Raw genomic sequence first — 20,134 nt, forward strand, 5'->3', positions numbered from 1 at the left:
CAGTTGCTGAAGTTGAACCAAAATGAGCTTGTAATCTGGCTTCTGCAACTTTGAACATGAAAAATCCAATGAGGAGAAGAAAAGCAAAGCCAAAGAGTCCATCCCAAAATCCGACAAACAAGCAAAATGAACAAAAAACATTGAATTCAATTCTTTCTGATTTTAGAAACTGCATTAAATAAGGGGTGCACCGGTCCTGGAGATACAGCAATACCAGGTCAATGCGTGGAGTGGACAGAGCAAGCTCTTTTTCCATCTCCCTGTTCTAAAAATCCATTTAATATATGGTCCCCAGATAGGGGACGTATCAGATATTAAACTGATAAGAACAGATACTACACTTGATCTTAGCCAAAAGGCCGAGAAGCGATAACCAGAATTGGTTTCAAACTACGGAGCCACCCAAGGATCCTGAAAAGTCCATTTGTGGAGATGAGCTCCTGGACTCCCGTTAAGAAGACATGTTGTCAACCTCTAGATCCCTTACATGCCTGCACTTTTCGGCTTGCTGCTGCTGCAATCCACGCGTTTTAGATCTGCATAACTCCACCTCTTTAAACACAGCACCTTCACCCCCTGCTGTTCCCACCCGCCTCAACACCGTTGGAAGGGAGGAGAACCAATTAAGGCGGGGGGTGGGGTGGAACGAGCAGCTGTCTACCCTTAGCAGGAGGGCTCCTGATTACATACCTCTCCTGCTGCTGCTGCTGCTGGCTGTCCAGCAGCAGACTGAAGGTGGCTGCTGCTGTGCACAGGTATATAAAGGCTCAGAGCCTATTATGACACGCGCAGCCAGCGTTCCATTGCCACATTCCATCTACTGCAGGCAGGATACCTGGCTGGCTGAATGTCGCTGAGAAGCTCACAGAGACCGCCATAAGCAACAGTTTAACAGAATGCCACAGACTAATCAACCAAACTTTTTGGGTTGGGTTCTCTTTTATAGTCTGCAGGCATTAAATGAAAGAAGTCAGTGTTCCAGCAGAAGGAGACAACGTTTCAGAAAAGGCATTGTAGCAAACCAAAAAAGAAATTTTAAGCGCAGCAGAGTAACCAGCGCACATACCTGTTAGCTCAGGTGAGTTTAAAAGGCTGCTGTTGATAACAAGGGCATTTGCTAAATAGATGGTGTGTGTGCAACAATATACTGAAAGGTCAATTATATTGTGCAGCTTATCTCACCACCTGTAGTTATTTAGGTGAAAGCTCCAAAATGCTTGCCTAATATGTCTGTTTATCCAAAAGGAAGTAAAAAGGGAGAGCTAGAAAGATAGCATTGCATCACATTACATGGCAATGCAATGCACAGTTGCTGAAGTTGAACCAAAATGAGCTTGTAATTAGAGATGAGCGGTGTTCGACTAGAACTGTTCGCCAATCTCAAATTCGAGCTGTTTTGGGCGGTGTTCGAGTTGTTCGACGAACCCGAACGATTTGCAAAAAATTCGGCTGTTCGAGGTTATGTTCGATAACTGTTCGTGCACCAAAAGCGTGTCCTGCATGTCTGGCGCTATTTAGAGCACCAATCATGCAGGGATTGTCTGCCACTCACTGTAATGCCACAGCCATGGTGGTTGTGGCATTACAGTGATTGCCCAAATCGATGGGAACAGTGCCAACAGTGAAACATGAAAAGCCGGCAATTCAGCAGCGGCATACACCGGTACCCGACAATTTAGAACCGAAAGAATAGAGCTTCACACATAGATTAGATAGATATAAACATGTCAGCCACATATATACGAAGTACAGTGAAAGTGCTGCTTACTGTACTTGTCATTTAGCGTAAAGGATTTATCAAAAAAAATAATAGTGTTTTCGTGCACCGTCTCTTTAAAAAAGCCGGCCGGCAATTCAACAGCGGTACCCGACAATTTAGAATAGAAAGAATAGAGAATCACACATAGATTAGATAGATAGAAACATGTCAGTCACATATATATGAAGTACAGTGACAGTGCTGCTTACTGTACTTGTCATTTAGCGTAAAGGATTTATCAAAAAAAATAATAGTGTTTTCATGCACCGTCTCTTTAAAAAAGCCGGCCGGCAATTCAGAAGCGGTACCCGACAATTTATAACAGACAGAATAGAGCTTCACACATAGATTAGATAGATAGAAACATGTCAGTCACATATATATGAAGTACAGTGATAGTGTTGGTTACTGTACTTGTCATTTAGTATTAAAATAAAGGATTTATTATTAAAAAAATTGGCGTGGGGTTCCCCTTAATTTTAGGCTCTAGCGGAGGTTAAGCAGACGGCTGGGGCAGATGTTTGAAGCCTGGGAAGGGGGTAATACCCACGGAGCTTCCCAGGCTACTAATATCAGCCCCCAGCTGAATACATAGCCTTTACTAGCTATTAAAATGGGGGACCCCCCAAAAAAAATGACGTGGGGTCCCCCCTAATTTAATAGCTAGCAAAGGCTAGGCAGACAGCTGGGGGCTGATATTAATAGCCCAGGAAGGGAGCCATGAATACTGGCCCCCTCCCAGGCTAGAAACACCAGCCGTCAGCCGCCCCAGAAATGGCGCATTCATAGGATGCGCCAATTCTGGCACTTAGCCTCGCTCTTCCACGCTGCCCTGGTGCGGTGGCAGGGGGTAATAGGGTTGGGGTTGATGTCAGCTTATAATGCCAGCTGACATCAAGCCCAGGTTAGTAATGGAGAGGCGTCTATAAGACACCCCCATTACTAACCCCATAGTCAAAGTTAAAAAAAACACAAACACCCAGAATAAAGTCCTTTAATTGAAATAAAGACACAATCCTTTATTGTTCTAAATTAAACCATACTTACCGTCACGCCCATTCCAGCTGAAGCCAACGATCTCCTGCAATAAAAGAAAAATAATAAAGCAACCTCATCCTTACCTTTCCATGGTTCCCACGACAGCTTCAGCTCTGCTACATCGAGATGACAGGCTGGACCGCAGCAGAACGCTGCCATCCAGCCTCTCATCCCGCAGACACTGAGAAGCGGAGGCTTGCTTGCGCTGCTCAGCGTCTCTCTGTGACGACATCCAGATGAGCCGAGTTCATGTCCAATGGACTCGGCTCACCTCATGCACGTCACTGACAGCATGGGAAAATTCTCACGCTGAAGCGGTGAGTGCAGGAGAATTCTCCCACGCTGTCAGTGACGTGCATAAGGTGAGCTCATGTCCAATGAACTCAGCTCACCTCCTGCACGTCACTGACAGCGTGGGAGAATTCTCCGGCACTCAGCGCTTCAGTGTGAGAATTCTCCCACGCTGAAGCGCTGAGTGCAGGAGAATTTTCCCACGCTGTCAGTGACGTGCATGAGGTGAGCCGAGTTCATTGGACAATAACTCGGCTCATCTGGATGCCCTCACAGAGAGACACTGTGGAGCGCAAGCAAGCCTGCGCTTCTCAGTGTCTGCGGGATGACAGGCTGGATGGCAGCGTTCTGCTGCGGTCCAGCCTGTCATCTCGATGTAGCAGAGCTGAAGCTGTCATGGGAACCATGGAAAGGTAAGGATGATGTTGCTTTATTATTTTTCTTTTATTTCAGGAGATCGTTGGCTTCAGCTGGAATGGGCGTGATGGTAAGTATGGTTTAATTTAGAACAATAAAGAATTGTGTGTTTATTTCAATTAAAGGACTTTTTTCTGGGTGTTGTGTTTTTTTTTTAAACACTTTACTAGAAATTCATGGTGGTCATGTCTAATATTGGCGTGACCCCATGAATTTCGGGCTTAGGGCCAGCTGATAATGCCAAGCTGGCCCTAACCCCTTTATTACCCAGTGAGCCACCGCATCAGGGCCCTGGATGAGTTGGGTACAGCGCCAGAAGATGGCGCTTTTATGAACGCGCCATTTTCCGGGGTGGCTGCGGACTGCAATTTGCAGCGGGGGTGGCCCAGAAAGCTTGGGCCTCCCTGCGCTGCGGATTCCAGCCCCCAGCTGCCTAGTTGTACCTGGCTGGACACAAAAACAGGGCGAAGCCCCACGTCAATTTTCTTTAAATTATTTCATGAAATAATTAAGAAAAAAAGGGCTTCCCTATATTGTTGTGTCCGGCCAGGTACAAATAGGCAGCTGGTGGTTGGGGGCAGCCCGTTCCTGCCTGCTGTACCTGGCTGGACACAAATATAGTGCGAAGCCCCACGTCAATTTTTTTTAAATTATTTCATGAATTTCCTGAAATAATTTAAAAAAATTGAAGTGGGGCTTCGCACTATATTAGTTTCTAGCCAGGTACAGCAGGCAGGAACGGGCTGCCCCCATCCACCAGCTGCCTATTTGTACCTGGCCGGACACAACAATATAGGGAAGCCCTTTTTTTCTTAATTATTTCATGAATTTCATGAAATAATTTAAAAAAATTGAAGTGGGGCTTCGCACTATATTAGTGTCCAGCCAGGTACAGCAGGCAGAAACGGGCTGCCCCCATCCACCAGCTGCCTATTTGTACCTGGCCAGACACAACAATATAGGGAAGCCCTTTTTTTCTTAATTATTTCATGAATTTCATGAAATAATTAAAAAAAATTGAAGTGGGGCTTCGCACTATATTTGTGTCCAGCCAGGTACAGCAGGCAGGAACGGGCTGCCCCCAACCACCAGCTGCCTATTTGTACCTGGCCGGACACAACAATATAGGGAAGGCCTTTTTTTCTTAATTATTTCATGAAATAATTAAAAAAAAAGTACGTGGGGCTTCGCCCTATTTTTGTGTCCAGCCAGGTACAACTAGGCAGCTGGGGGCTGGAATCTGCAGCGCAGGGAGGCCCAAGCTTTCTGGGCCCCCCCCCGCTACAAATTGCAGTCCGCAGCCACCCCGGAAAATGGCGCGTTCATAGAAGCGCCATCTTCTGGCGCTGTACCCAACTCATCCAGGGCCCTGGTGCGGTGGCTCACTGGGTAATAAAGGGGTTAGGGCCAGCTTGGTATTATCAGCTGGCCCCAAGCCCAAAATTCATGGGGTCACGCCAGTATTAGACATGACCGCCATGAATTTCTAGTAAAGTATTTAAAAAAAACACAACACCCAGAATAAAGTCCTTTAATTGAAATAAAGACACAATTCTTTATTGTTCTAAATTAAACCATACTTACCATCACACCCATTCCAGCTGAAGCCAACGATCTCCTGCAATAAAAGAAAAATAATAAACCAACCTCATCCTTACCTTTCCATGGTTCCCACCACAGCTCCAGCTCTGCTACATCGAGATGACAGGCTGGACCGCAGCAGAACGCTGCCATCCAGTCTGTCATCCCGCAGACACTGAGAAGCGCAGGCATGCTTGCGCTCCTCACTGTCTCGCTGTGACGGCATCCAGATGAGCCGAGGTCATGTCCGATGAACTCGGCTCACCTCATGCACGTCACTGACAGCGTGGGAAAATTCTCGCGCTGAGTGCAGGAGAATTCTCCCACGCTGTCAGTGACGTGCAGGAGGTGAGCTGAGTTCATTGGACATGAGCTCACCTTATGCACGTCACTGACAGCGTGGGAGAATTCTCCTGCACTCACCGCTTCAGCGTGAGAATTTTCCCACGCTGTCAGTGACGTGCATGAGGTGAGCCGAGTTCATTGGACATGAACTCGGCTCATCTGGATGTCGTCACAGAGAGACGCTGAGCAGCGCAAGCATGCCTGCGCTTCTCAGTGTCTGCGGGATGACAGGCTGGATGGCAGCGTTCTGCTGCGGTCCAGCCTGTCATCTCGATGTAGCAGAGCTGAAGCTGTCGTGGGAACCATGGAAAGGTAAGGATGAGGTTGCTTTATTATTTTTCTTTTATTGCAGGAGATCGTTGGCTTCAGCTGGAATGGGCGTGACGGTAAGTATGGTTTAATTTAGAACAATAAAGGATTGTGTCTTTATTTCAATTAAAGGACTTTATTCTGGGTGTTTGTGTTTTTTTTAACTTTGACTATGGGGTTAGTAATGGGGGTGTCTTATAGACGCCTCTCCATTACTAACCTGGGCTTGATGTCAGCTGGCATTATAAGCTGACATCAACCCCAACCCTATTACCCCCTGCCACCGCACCAGGGCAGCGTGGAAGAGCGAGGCTAAGTGCCAGAATTGGCGCATCCTATGAATGCGCCATTTCTGGGGCGGCTGACGGCTGGTGTTTCTAGCCTGGGAGGGGGCCAATATTCATGGCTCCCTTCCTGGGCTATTAATATCAGCCCCCAGCTGTCTGCCTAGCCTTTGCTAGCTATTAAATTAGGGGGGACCCCACGTCATTTTTTTTGGGGAGTCCCCCATTTTAATAGCTAGTAAAGGCTATGTATTCAGCTGGGGGCTGATATTAGTAGCCTGGGAAGCTCCGTGGGTATTACCCCCTTCCCAGGCTTCAAACATCTGCCCCAGCCGTCTGCTTAACCTCCGCTAGAGCCTAAAATTAAGGGGAACCCCACGCCAATTTTTTTAATAATAAATCCTTTATTTTAATACTAAATGACAAGTACAGTAACCAACACTATCACTGTACTTCATATATATGTGACTGACATGTTTCTATCTATCTAATCTATGTGTGATGCTCTATCTTTCTGTTCTAAATTGTCGGGTACCGCTGCTGAATTGCCGGCCGGCTTTTTTAAAGAGACAGTGCATGAAAACACTATTATTTTTTTAAATAAATCCTTTACACTAAATGACAAGTACAGTAAGCAACACTATCACTGTACTTCATATATATGTGACTGACATGTTTCTATCTGTCTAATCTATGTGTGAAGCTCTATTCTTTCTGTTCTAAATTGTCGGGTACAGATGCTGAATTGCCGGCCGGCTTTTTTAAAGAGACGGTGCATGAAAACACTAATATTTTTTTTAATAAATCCTTTACACTAAATGACAAGTGCAGTAACCAACACTGTCACTGTGCTTCTTATATGTGTGACTGACATGTTTCTATCTATCTAATCTATGTGTGATGCTCTATTCCTTCTTGTCTAAATTGTCGGGTACCGGTGTATGCCGCTGCTGAATTTGCCGGCCGGCTTTTTTAAAGAGAGTGTCTTCTGAGCAGTTTGTCAGCTTTTGGACACCTTTGCAGGTGTTTTCTATGTGTTTCTATGTGTTTTTGTTTGCCTGCCATTGGTTTTAACGGTGTTCGACGGTGTTCTAAGGTGTTCGACGAACAGTTCGACGAACAGTTCCTCGAACATCCCGGTGTTCGACGAACCGAACCGAACCCGAACACTACGGGGGTGGCTCAACACTACTTGTAATTTGGCTTCTGCAACTTTGAACATGAAAAATCCAATGAGGAGAAGAAAAGCAAAGCCAAAGAGTCCATCCCAAAATCCGACAAACAAGCAAAATGAACAAAAAACATTGAATTCAATTCTTTCTGATTTTAGAAACTGTATTAAAGAAGGGGTGCACCGGTCCTGGAGATACTGCAATACCAGGTCAATGCGTGGAGTGGACAGAGCAAGCTCTTTTTCCATCTCCCTGTTCTAAAAATCCATTTAATATATGGTCCCCAGATAGGGGACGTATCAGATATTAAACTGATAAGAACAGATACTACACTTGATCTTAGCCAAAAGGCCGAGAAGCGATAACCAGAATTGGTTTCAAACTACGGAGCCACCCAAGGATCCTGAAAAGTCCATTTGTGGAGATGAGCTCCTGGACTCCCGTTAAGAAGACATGTTGTCAACCTCTAGATCCCTTACATGCCTGCACTTTTCGGCTTGCTGCTGCTGCAATCCACGCGTTTTAGATCTGCATAACTCCACCTCTTTAAACACAGCACCTTCACCCCCTGCTGTTCCCACCCGCCTCAACACCGTTGGAAGGGAGGAGAACCAATTAAGGTGGGGGGTGGGGTGGAACGAGCAGCTGTCTACCCTTAGCAGGAGGGCTCCTGATTACATACCTCTCCTGCTGCTGCTGCTGCTGGCTGTCCAGCAGCAGACTGAAGGTGGCTGCTGCTGTGCACAGGTATATAAAGGCTCAGAGCCTATTATGACACGCGCAGCCAGCGTTCCATTGCCACATTCCATCTACTGCAGGCAGGATACCTGGCTGGCTGAATGTCGCTGAGAAGCTCACAGAGACCGCCATAAGCAACAGTTTAACAGAATGCCACAGACTAATCAACCAAACTTTTTGGGTTGGGTTCTCTTTTGTAGTCTGCAGGCATTAAATGAAAGAAGTCAGTGTTCCAGCAGAAGGAGACAACGTTTCAGAAAAGGCATTGTAGCAAACCAAAAAAGAAATTTTAAGCGCAGCAGAGTAACCAGCGCACATACCTGTTAGCTCAGGTGAGTTTAAAAGGCTGCTGTTGATAACAAGGGCATTTGCTAAATAGATGGTGTGTGTGCAACAATATACTGAAAGGTCAATTATATTGTGCAGCTTATCTCACCACCTGTAGTTATTTAGGTGAAAGCTCCAAAATGCTTGCCTAATATGTCTGTTTATCCAAAAGGAAGTAAAAAGGGAGAGCTAGAAAGATAGCATTGCATCACATTACATGGCAATGCAATGCACAGTTGCTGAAGTTGAACCAAAATGAGCTTGTAATCTGGCTTCTGCAACTTTGAACATGAAAAATCCAATGAGGAGAAGAAAAGCAAAGCCAAAGAGTCCATCCCAAAATCCGACAAACAAGCAAAATGAACAAAAAACATTGAATTCAATTCTTTCTGATTTTAGAAACTGCATTAAAGAAGGGGTGCACCGGTCCTGGAGATACTGCAATACCAGGTCAATGCGTGGAGTGGACAGAGCAAGCTCTTTTTCCATCTCCCTGTTCTAAAAATCCATTTAATATATGGTCCCCAGATAGGGGACGTATCAGATATTAAACTGATAAGAACAGATACTACACTTGATCTTAGCCAAAAGGCCGAGAAGCGATAACCAGAATTGGTTTCAAACTACGGAGCCACCCAAGGATCCTGAAAAGTCCATTTGTGGAGATGAGCTCCTGGACTCCCGTTAAGAAGACATGTTGTCAACCTCTAGATCCCTTACATGCCTGCACTTTTCGGCTTGCTGCTGCTGCAATCCACGCGTTTTAGATCTGCATAACTCCACCTCTTTAAACACAGCACCTTCACCCCCTGCTGTTCCCACCCGCCTCAACACCGTTGGAAGGGAGGAGAACCAATTAAGGCGGGGGGTGGGGTGGAACGAGCAGCTGTCTACCCTTAGCAGGAGGGCTCCTGATTACATACCTCTCCTGCTGCTGCTGCTGCTGGCTGTCCAGCAGCAGACTGAAGGTGGCTGCTGCTGTGCACAGGTATATAAAGGCTCAGAGCCTATTATGACACGCGCAGCCAGCGTTCCATTGCCACATTCCATCTACTGCAGGCAGGATACCTGGCTGGCTGAATGTCGCTGAGAAGCTCACAGAGACCGCCATAAGCAACAGTTTAACAGAATGCCACAGACTAATCAACCAAACTTTTTGGGTTGGGTTCTCTTTTATAGTCTGCAGGCATTAAATGAAAGAAGTCAGTGTTCCAGCAGAAGGAGACAACGTTTCAGAAAAGGCTTTGTAGCAAACCAAAAAAGAAATTTTAAGCGCAGCAGAGTAACCAGCGCACATACCTGTTAGCTCAGGTGAGTTTAAAAGGCTGCTGTTGATAACAAGGGCATTTGCTAAATAGATGGTGTGTGTGCAACAATATACTGAAAGGTCAATTATATTGTGCAGCTTATCTCACCACCTGTAGTTATTTAGGTGAAAGCTCCAAAATGCTTGCCTAATATGTCTGTTTATCCAAAAGGAAGTAAAAAGGGAGAGCTAGAAAGATAGCATTGCATCACATTACATGGCAATGCAATGCACAGTTGCTGAAGTTGAACCAAAATGAGCTTGTAATCTGGCTTCTGCAACTTTGAACATGAAAAATCCAATGAGGAGAAGAAAAGCAAAGCCAAAGAGTCCATCCCAAAATCCGACAAACAAGCAAAATGAACAAAAAACATTGAATTCAATTCTTTCTGATTTTAGAAACTGCATTAAAGAAGGGGTGCACCGGTCCTGGAGATACTGCAATACCAGGTCAATGCGTGGAGTGGACAGAGCAAGCTCTTTTTCCATCTCCCTGTTCTAAAAATCCATTTAATATATGGTCCCAGATAGGGGACGTATCAGATATTAAACTGATAAGAACAGATACTACACTTGATCTTAGCCAAAAGGCCGAGAAGCGATAACCAGAATTGGTTTCAAACTACGGAGCCACCCAAGGATCCTGAAAAGTCCATTTGTGGAGATGAGCTCCTGGACTCCCGTTAAGAAGACATGTTGTCAACCTCTAGATCCCTTACATGCCTGCACTTTTCGGCTTGCTGCTGCTGCAATCCACGCGTTTTAGATCTGCATAACTCCACCTCTTTAAACACAGCACCTTCACCCCCTGCTGTTCCCACCCGCCTCAACACCGTTGGAAGGGAGGAGAACCAATTAAGGCGAGGGGTGGGGTGGAACGAGCAGCTGTCTACCCTTAGCAGGAGGGCTCCTGATTACATACCTCTCCTGCTGCTGCTGCTGCTGGCTGTACAGCAGCAGACTGAAGGTGGCTGCTGCTGTGCACAGGTATATAAAGGCTCAGAGCCTATTATGACACGCGCAGCCAGCGTTCCATTGCCACATTCCATCTACTGCAGGCAGGATACCTGGCTGGCTGAATGTCGCTGAGAAGCTCACAGAGACCGCCATAAGCAACAGTTTAACAAAATGCCACAGACTAATCAACCAAACTTTTTGGGTTGGGTTCTCTTTTATAGTCTGCAGGCATTAAATGAAAGAAGTCAGTGTTCCAGCAGAAGGAGACAACGTTTCAGAAAAGGCATTGTAGCAAACCAAAAAAGAAATTTTAAGCGCAGCAGAGTAACCAGCGCACATACCTGTTAGCTCAGGTGAGTTTAAAAGGCTGCTGTTGATAACAAGGGCATTTGCTAAATAGATGGTGTGTGTGCAACAATATACTGAAAGGTCAATTATATTGTGCAGCTTATCTCACCACCTGTAGTTATTTAGGTGAAAGCTCCAAAATGCTTGCCTAATATGTCTGTTTATCCAAAAGGAAGTAAAAAGGGAGAGCTAGAAAGATAGCATTGCATCACATTACATGGCAATGCAATGCACAGTTGCTGAAGTTGAACCAAAATGACCTTGTAATCTGGCTTCTGCAACTTTGAACATGAAAAATCCAATGAGGAGAAGAAAAGCAAAGCCAAAGAGTCCATCCCAAAATCCGACAAACAAGCAAAATGAACAAAAAACATTGAATTCAATTCTTTCTGATTTTAGAAACTGCATTAAAGAAGGGGTGCACCGGTCCTGGAGATACTGCAATACCAGGTCAATGCGTGGAGTGGACAGAGCAAGCTCTTTTTCCATCTCCCTGTTCTAAAAATCCATTTAATATATGGTCCCCAGATAGGGGACGTATCAGATATTAAACTGATAAGAACAGATACTACACTTGATCTTAGCCAAAAGGCCGAGAAGCGATAACCAGAATTGGTTTCAAACTACGGAGCCACCCAAGGATCCTGAAAAGTCCATTTGTGGAGATGAGCTCCTGGACTCCCGTTAAGAAGACATGTTGTCAACCTCTAGATCCCTTACATGCCTGCACTTTTCGGCTTGCTGCTGCTGCAATCCACGCGTTTTAGATCTGCATAACTCCACCTCTTTAAACACAGCACCTTCACCCCCTGCTGTTCCCACCCGCCTCAACACCGTTGGAAGGGAGGAGAACCAATTAAGGCGGGGGGTGGGGTGGAACGAGCAGCTGTCTACCCTTAGCAGGAGGGCTCCTGATTACATACCTCTCCTGCTGCTGCTGCTGCTGGCTGTCCAGCAGCAGACTGAAGGTGGCTGCTGCTGTGCACAGGTATATAAAGGCTCAGAGCCTATTATGACACGCGCAGCCAGCGTTCCATTGCCACATTCCATCTACTGCAGGCAGGATACCTGCCTGGCTGAATGTCGCTGAGAAGCTCACAGAGACCGCCATAAGCAACAGTTTAACAGAATGCCACAGACTAATCAACCAAACTTTTTGGGTTGGGTTCTCTTTTATAGTCTGCAGGCATTAAATGAAAGAAGTCAGTGTTCCAGCAGAAGGAGACAACGTTTCAGAAAAGGCATTGTAGCAAACCAAAAAAGAAATTTTAAGCGCAGCAGAGTAACCAGCGCACATACCTGTTAGCTCAGGTGAGTTTAAAAGGCTGCTGTTGATAACAAGGGCATTTGCTAAATAGATGGTGTGTGTGCAACAATATACTGAAAGGTCAATTATATTGTGCAGCTTATCTCACCACCTGTAGTTATTTAGGTGAAAGCTCCAAAATGCTTGCCTAATATGTCTGTTTATCCAAAAGGAAGTAAAAAGGGAGAGCTAGAAAGATAGCATTGCATCACATTACATGGCAATGCAATGCACAGTTGCTGAAGTTGAACCAAAATGAGCTTGTAATCTGGCTTCTGCAACTTTGAACATGAAAAATCCAATGAGGAGAAGAAAAGCAAAGCCAAAGAGTCCATCCCAAAATCCGACAAACAAGCAAAATGAACAAAAAACATTGAATTCAATTCTTTCTGATTTTAGAAACTGCATTAAAGAAGGGGTGCACCGGTCCTGGAGATACTGCAATACCAGGTCAACGCGTGGAGTGGACAGAGCAAGCTCTTTTTCCATCTCCCTGTTCTAAAAATCCATTTAATATATGGTCCCCAGATAGGGGACGTATCAGATATTAAACTGATAAGAACAGATCCGTTTTCAAACAAGCTTTATTTAAATCAGACATACATCATAAATTACAAACAAATCACAAAGACTTGAATAAAATATGACATAAAACAAATACAAGGTCAGATTTAAAAAGCGCATAAAAGCATAAAAAGCATAAAACACAGTTTTGCATATAATTTGCATAAATAAATACATATGTCAAATGCAAACACCATAGCTTTTTAACTTTATCTTTTTACAATCAGGTAGTATGAAAACTTTTCACAAAGAACATATCCGATACAATATTTGAAACAAATCACAAATACTGGAATAAAATATGACATAAAACTAATACAGAGTCAGAATTAAAATGCACTTAAAAGCATAAAAAGCATAAAACACAGTTTTGCATATAATTTCCATAAATAAATACATATTCCAAATTTGCAAACACCATAGCTTTTTTGCTTCATTGATTCCCATCTTTTTACAATCTCTCAGGTAGTATGTAAACATTTCACAAAGAGCAAGCCCAATACAATCTTTGACAGGAATAAATTCACGTTTAAACAATAATATATTGCGCACTTTCCATAAAGCTTCTTTTAAACAGTTTATTATAAGCCATGCGACTCGTGCTTGTTTCATGGTTGGGCATTTAATTATCCCATATATTATAATGTCACAATTAAGGGTTTGTATACCACATATCCATTTTAGGAGGGTGCCCACCGTCTGCCATAGCTCTTGTGCGTAGGGGCAATCCCACAGTAAATGAAACACTGACTCGTTTGGGGCGCATCTTTCTCTGGGACATCTAGCACTAGCCACCAGCCCCCTATGATGCTGAAAAGCTCTCGTAGGGAGACATTGGTGAACAACCTGCCAAGCTAAATCCTTTTGTGAGTTGCTAAGTGCAGGACAGGCCACGTTGTTCCACACCAGGCGGCACCTGGAGATGGAAAAATTAGACACATCCTCCATCTCCTCATGTCCCTTACAAATAACTGTTAACTTACGTTGATCAAATAAAAGCTGACGATCAACTTGGGTCAGATCATATTCTGAAATGACCTTCTCCAAGATCTTGTAATGCTTAGGGGGAGATAAGAGAAAAGGACAATTAACAGTCATACTGAAGTTCAACTTTCGGAAAAGAAACCCAGTTGTATATCTAAGAAAACAAGAGAAAGCCCCAACATTATTCAAGCTTTTGCAACAAAATACAAAAAACTTGATAAATAAAAACAATTTTAAATCAGGGAACCCTTTACCCCCATTTTTCTTGCTTTTACATACCACCTCCCTCCTCAATTTCTCTATTTTGGATCCCCACAGAAAATAAAACATGGGCTTCATAAGTCTTTTAAGATACAGAGAATTAGGGGGAAAAACCATAGCGGCATACAAAATGATAGGAAGCAAAACCATTTTAATTACAAGAATCTTGCCCTCCATTGTTAGTTTTCGAGTTTGCCATAAAGAGATCTTCTGATTTAATTTATTCAAAACCAAATCCCAGTTTTCAATACCATCATTAGCAGGATTAAACAAGACACCCAGGATCTTGATTCCTACTGTTTGTGTGGGAACCCTAGGCGGATCTGACTCCCATTGACCCATAATCATACAGTCACATTTATTTATATTCAACTTAAACCCAGACCCAGCACTAAAAATTTCAGTAATTAGAATTGCTCTGTTAATAGATGCTGAGCTAGTGCCATATACAGATATGTCATCCATATATCCAATGGCTTTAACTTGTTGTCCACCCCCACCCGGAATAAAAATGCCCCTAACCACCTTGTCCCGACGCAGCAGGCACAACAGTGGCTCAATGGAGCAGACAAATAAAAGTGGGGACATGGGGCAACCTTGTTTAACACCGGAAAGAAGCTCCACCTCTCTAGTTAAAAAACCATTGACTAAAATCCGGGCAGATGACTGTTTGTATAAAAGCGCAATTTTCTGAATAAAAGAATCAGGGAACCCCATCTTTCCCATAACTTTAAAAAGATAAAAGTGGGAGACCCTATCAAACGCTTTCATAAAATCCAAAGATAAAATAGCTAGTGGCTGTTTTCTATCTTTTTGAAACCAGATAAGATCACGAATTAGGTTTAGATGCTCCCAGATTGATCTCCCGGGGACACCACACACCTGATCTGGATGAATTACATTTTTAATAACTGCTTTAAGACGACCAGCAACAACTTTAGCTAAAATCTTGTAGTCTGTATTTAATAGTGAAATAGGCCTCCAATTCTCCAACTTTGATTTATCACCTTTCTTAAAAATTAATGTAATCATACTTTTACGCCATGAATATGGTAATAAATCAGCCTTAGAGGCTTCACAAACTACTTGTATAAAATCCTCCTTAATTAGATCCCAAAAGCAAAGATAAAATTCAATAGGAAGGCCATCTGATCCAGGAGCCTTACCTTTATTAAAACTCTTAAGGGTCTCTTCAATTTCACTGGGTAAAAGTTCTTTAGCTAAAAAAATCTGGTCATCTTTATTTAAAAACTGGGATAAAACATTAAGATTCTCTGTAAAAGCAGGTTCATCAACATTTTTAATACTAAAAAGATCTCTATAAAAATTAGCAGTATGCTCTAAAATGCCCTCAGTGGAAGATTGTCCTTCTAGCTCAGTAATCACTTGTTTTTTGTCACTCATTTTTTTAAAGAAAAACCTTGAGCAGGTCTCACCCTCTTCCAAATATTTCACACGGGTATTAAATATAATTTCTTTACCCTTTTGTTCCAGGAATTTTTGGATTTCTGTCTGGATCTTGGCAATCTCATCATCCACACCAGGTACTCCCCACCCCTTAAGCTTAAGGAGAGTTTGCATCCTGACATTAAAATCTTTAAAACATTTCCTTTTTTCACGTGCCTTCCTTTTACCAATTTTAATAAAAAATTCTTTAATACGGGTTTTAACACACTCCCACCACCCCAACATACTCTGATTTGGGTGTTTCCGTCTTCTCCAACTCTCATACTTTGCATAAAACTCCGCCCTTACCAGTTCGTCTTCTAATAAGAGCACATTCAATTTCCACATACCTTTTCCAACTTTTGCTTCCTGTGGAGTTTGCAATACATTGTATAGTAATACATGATCAGAAAAAATATTTTCTATTAGACCAGCATTCTTAGGTTTAAAAACATCAGAAGAGGAAAAAATAAAATCAATACGAGATGACATCCCTCTACCCCTCCATGTATGCCCAGGGTCAGTAGGGTAGGACTTTCTCCAAGCATCTAATAATTTGAGGTCCGTTGTCAAATGTTTTAACAGACTGGATGTTTTGTCTGTTCTTCCATTAGTATCACCTCCACTCCTCCCCTCCCCCAACATGACACAGTTAAAATCCCCTCCCACTATTACAGGGGACGGACCTGATAAAAACAAAGGGATGACATTAAAAAGGGAAGCACGCTCATTTTTCTCTGGGGATGCATAAACATTAATAAGACGACAGGTAAAACCATTTAAAATAACATGAGTTGATAAGGCACGACCTGGAACTATTTCAGTGATGGATAAAACATTAACATTTTGACATTTGAATAAAATCCCAACCCCGGCAGCTTTATTTTCATTGGACCCTGACCAAATAGAGGGTCCTGCTGACCAGTCCATTTTTAAGTTGGGGTATGACAAATCGTGATCAATACCGCATTCTTGCAGGAAAAAAATGTCAAAGTTCAGAGTCATTAACCAATCAAACAAAGCAGCCCGTCTAACAGGGCTCTTTAGGCTTCTCACATTTAGTGAGGCAACACGGATTTCTGCCATGTTAGGTGTTTTTTATTGATTCATTATACTCTGAATCTGAATCAATAATTTGTGACAGAGAAGGTGAAGGAAGGGATGACACAGTTCGTAAACTGTCCGTTTCATCTGAGTCCGTGAAATCCTCAATTAAGTTAGTCCCCTCTGGGCTGAGAATTTTTGCAGCACTAGATAGAAAGACTTTACGGGACATCTGAGGCAGGTTATGCTCCTCCTGCGCCTCTTCACGACTTCTCTTACCACTGGCGCTGAGATCCATCCGATCCTCCGAATCCACCCGATCCTCACCAGGCACTGCAGCAGGTGGAATACCCGCAGACCCTCCAGGAGCACCAAGGGACATCATCTCCGGAGCAGGATGACCATCAGGACCAGCAACAGGTTCACCAACCACTGCACGACCTCTATCATCCAGGCAGGCAACAGGACATCCATCAGGAATGGTTCCAGGACATCCATCTGGACTGGCATCAGGACATCCATCTGGACTGGCATCAGGGCATCCATCTGGGTTGGCATCAGGACATCCATCTGGATTGGCATCAGGGCATCCGTCTGGATTGGCATCAGGGCATCCGTCTGGACTGGCATCAGGGCAGACATCTGGTCCAACATCTGTGCTGGCATCAGCAGGGGTATCTGGATGGACATCTGGATTCGTACCAACAGCTCCAGATTTTCGCCTCTTTTTTGGTTCCCTCTCATTTCCGCTCTGAGAAGGTGCCATCTCCCCACCAGGTGAAACCTGGACCCCTGCAGGAGTAGGCAAAGGCGTGACCTCGGCTACAGAGGCCGGGTTTTTCCGCAAAGGTACCGACAGAGCATCGACTGAGTCAGACTGTTTTTGACCTTTAGTAATGTCCACAAAGCTTTTTCTGGGGTCACCCGGGCTGACCCTGCTGGCATCAGCAGGAACTCCTGCGGAACTAGCCGCAGGCGCCCGAGAGCCACCACGAGACCTTGTCCGCATCGGACAATTACTGAACAGGTGAGTAGACATTCCGCACCCACTGCAGGTCTTACTGTTCTTACAGTCCTTTGAGGCATGACCCCATTGTCCACAGTTGTGGCACTGACTCATCCGCTCGTTCTTACAATCGCTCTGTATGTGACCAAGGTCACCACACCTACGACACCTGAATGGTTGTCCATCATAGAAGAGGTAGCCATGGTCTCTTCCCAGCACCACTGTGGAGGGGGGGTGCATAAGGCCTTCTACACCCCCAGGGTCAAGTCTGAAGCGTACCATAAAGCGTCGTTTCCCATTCCAGAAACCACTCCGACCTTTGACGTTCCCCGTAAATCTGACAGATGTACAATATCTGCTCAGAAAAAGCTCAATATCATCTGTGGACACATGGGGGTTAAACATGTATACCACAAGGGGAACGTCAACTCCGCCATAGAGACCCGTAAAAATCACTCCGTCCAACAGCTTGCTGTTACGGTGGCCCTTAACGCATTCGTAAAAGTGCTGGCAGGCAACCTTGGTCGAGAACGTGAGAATATATGTACTCTGCCCCTTCTCCTGCAGGCAGTAAACATCATGATCTTTCACGTTCAACAGATCTCTCAAAATCTGTACATAGAACTCACGGGGGTTGTCATATCCGACGTGGTTTGCTGGAACCTCGATACGCACCGAGTTCCTGATCTGGCCGGAGCCAGTGGAAAATTGAAATGAACAAGGCATCTCACCAAAGTGGCAAAGGCTTACCGTCACCACGGGCTCGGCCTTTCGCCTGGGGATCGCAACTTGTTGCCCGGGGACTAAGCCAGCTCCCTAATAGCAGCAGTGGGGTGAAGTCCCACCAAAAGGTGAGACGATCCCCCCAGGCCAAGGAGCCGGGTACCCCGGGCACCTCTCAGCCAAGACCAAGGCAGCAACCGTTAGATCACTGCACCTGATCTCAGCCAAAAGGCCGAGAAGCGATAACCAGAATTGGTTTCAAACTACGGAGCCACCCAAGGATCCTGAAAAGTCCATTTGTGGAGATGAGCTCCTGGACTCCCGTTAAGAAGACATGTTGTCAACCTCTAGATCCCTTACATGCCTGCACTTTTCGGCTTGCTGCTGCTGCAATCCACGCGTTTTAGATCTGCATAACTCCACCTCTTTAAACACAGCACCTTCACCCCCTGCTGTTCCCACCCGCCTCAACACCGTTGGAAGGGAGGAGAACCAATTAAGGCGGGGGGTGGGGTGGAACGAGCAGCTGTCTACCCTTAGCAGGAGGGCTCCTGATTACATACCTCTCCTGCTGCTGCTGCTGCTGGCTGTCCAGCAGCAGACTGAAGGTGGCTGCTGCTGTGCACAGGTATATAAAGGCTCAGAGCCTATTATGACACGCGCAGCCAGCGTTCCATTGCCACATTCCATCTACTGCAGGCAGGATACCTGGCTGGCTGAATGTCGCTGAGAAGCTCACAGAGACCGCCATAAGCAACAGTTTAACAGAATGCCACAGACTAATCAACCAAACTTTTTGGGTTGGGTTCTCTTTTATAGTCTGCAGGCATTAAATGAAAGAAGTCAGTGTTCCAGCAGAAGGAGACAACGTTTCAGAAAAGGCATTGTAGCAAACCAAAAAAGAAATTTTAAGCGCAGCAGAGTAACCAGCGCACATACCTGTTAGCTCAGGTGAGTTTAAAAGGCTGCTGTTGATAACAAGGGCATTTGCTAAATAGATGGTGTGTGTGCAACAATATACTGAAAGGTCAATTATATTGTGCAGCTTATCTCACCACCTGTAGTTATTTAGGTGAAAGCTCCAAAATGCTTGCCTAATATGTCTGTTTATCCAAAAGGAAGTAAAAAGGGAGAGCTAGAAAGATAGCATTGCATCACATTACATGGCAATGCAATGCACAGTTGCTGAAGTTGAACCAAAATGAGCTTGTAATCTGGCTTCTGCAACTTTGAACATGAAAAATCCAATGAGGAGAAGAAAAGCAAAGCCAAAGAGTCCATCCCAAAATCCGACAAACAAGCAAAATGAACAAAAAACATTGAATTCAATTCTTTCTGATTTTAGAAACTGCATTAAAGAAGGGGTGCACCGGTCCTGGAGATACTGCAATACCAGGTCAATGCGTGGAGTGGACAGAGCAAGCTCTTTTTCCATCTCCCTGTTCTAAAAATCCATTTAATATATGGTCCCCAGATAGGGGACGTATCAGATATTAAACTGATAAGAACAGATACTACACTTGATCTTAGCCAAAAGGCCGAGAAGCGATAACCAGAATTGGTTTCAAACTACGGAGCCACCCAAGGATCCTGAAAAGTCCATTTGTGGAGATGAGCTCCTGGACTCCCGTTAAGAAGACATGTTGTCAACCTCTAGATCCCTTACATGCCTGCACTTTTCGGCTTGCTGCTGCTGCAATCCACGCGTTTTAGATCTGCATAACTCCACCTCTTTAAACACAGCACCTTCACCCCCTGCTGTTCCCACCCGCCTCAACACCGTTGGAAGGGAGGAGAACCAATTAAGGCGGGGGGTGGGGTGGAACGAGCAGCTGTCTACCCTTAGCAGGAGGGCTCCTGATTACATACCTCTCCTGCTGCTGCTGCTGCTGGCTGTCCAGCAGCAGACTGAAGGTGGCTGCTGCTGT

The 20,134-nt window shown here is 44.6% G+C and overlaps 6 non-coding genes and 1 pseudogene across 6 annotated transcripts; all 7 read right to left on the bottom strand.

The window, feature by feature from the left end:
* Positions 1 to 180: 180 nt before the first annotated feature.
* LOC141226999 (U2 spliceosomal RNA) lies at positions 181 to 371 on the bottom strand. The gene has a single exon (XR_012294112.1). It is a non-coding gene; the product is annotated as a U2 spliceosomal RNA (small nuclear RNA).
* A 6,997-nt stretch (positions 372 to 7,368) lies between these two features.
* LOC141227389 (U2 spliceosomal RNA) lies at positions 7,369 to 7,559 on the bottom strand. The gene has a single exon (XR_012294386.1). It is a non-coding gene; the product is annotated as a U2 spliceosomal RNA (small nuclear RNA).
* Positions 7,560 to 8,674: 1,115 nt separating this feature from the next.
* On the bottom strand, positions 8,675 to 8,865 carry LOC141227390 (U2 spliceosomal RNA). The gene has a single exon (XR_012294387.1). It is a non-coding gene; the product is annotated as a U2 spliceosomal RNA (small nuclear RNA).
* Positions 8,866 to 9,980: 1,115 nt separating this feature from the next.
* On the bottom strand, positions 9,981 to 10,170 carry LOC141227099 (U2 spliceosomal RNA). The gene has a single exon (XR_012294207.1). It is a non-coding gene; the product is annotated as a U2 spliceosomal RNA (small nuclear RNA).
* Positions 10,171 to 11,285: 1,115 nt separating this feature from the next.
* On the bottom strand, positions 11,286 to 11,476 carry LOC141227392 (U2 spliceosomal RNA). Its single transcript, XR_012294388.1, has one exon. It is a non-coding gene; the product is annotated as a U2 spliceosomal RNA (small nuclear RNA).
* A 1,115-nt stretch (positions 11,477 to 12,591) lies between these two features.
* On the bottom strand, positions 12,592 to 12,764 carry LOC141227232 (U2 spliceosomal RNA; annotated as a pseudogene).
* Positions 12,765 to 19,565: 6,801 nt separating this feature from the next.
* Positions 19,566 to 19,756, bottom strand: LOC141227393 (U2 spliceosomal RNA). The gene has a single exon (XR_012294389.1). It is a non-coding gene; the product is annotated as a U2 spliceosomal RNA (small nuclear RNA).
* Between the last annotated feature and the right edge of the window lie 378 nt (positions 19,757 to 20,134).

Source organism: Phyllobates terribilis, unplaced genomic scaffold (genome assembly GCF_046119375.1).
Source record: "Phyllobates terribilis strain yellow unplaced genomic scaffold, ASM4611937v1 Scaffold_416__1_contigs__length_1633014, whole genome shotgun sequence".
Taxonomy (NCBI): Eukaryota; Metazoa; Chordata; class Amphibia; order Anura; family Dendrobatidae; genus Phyllobates; species Phyllobates terribilis.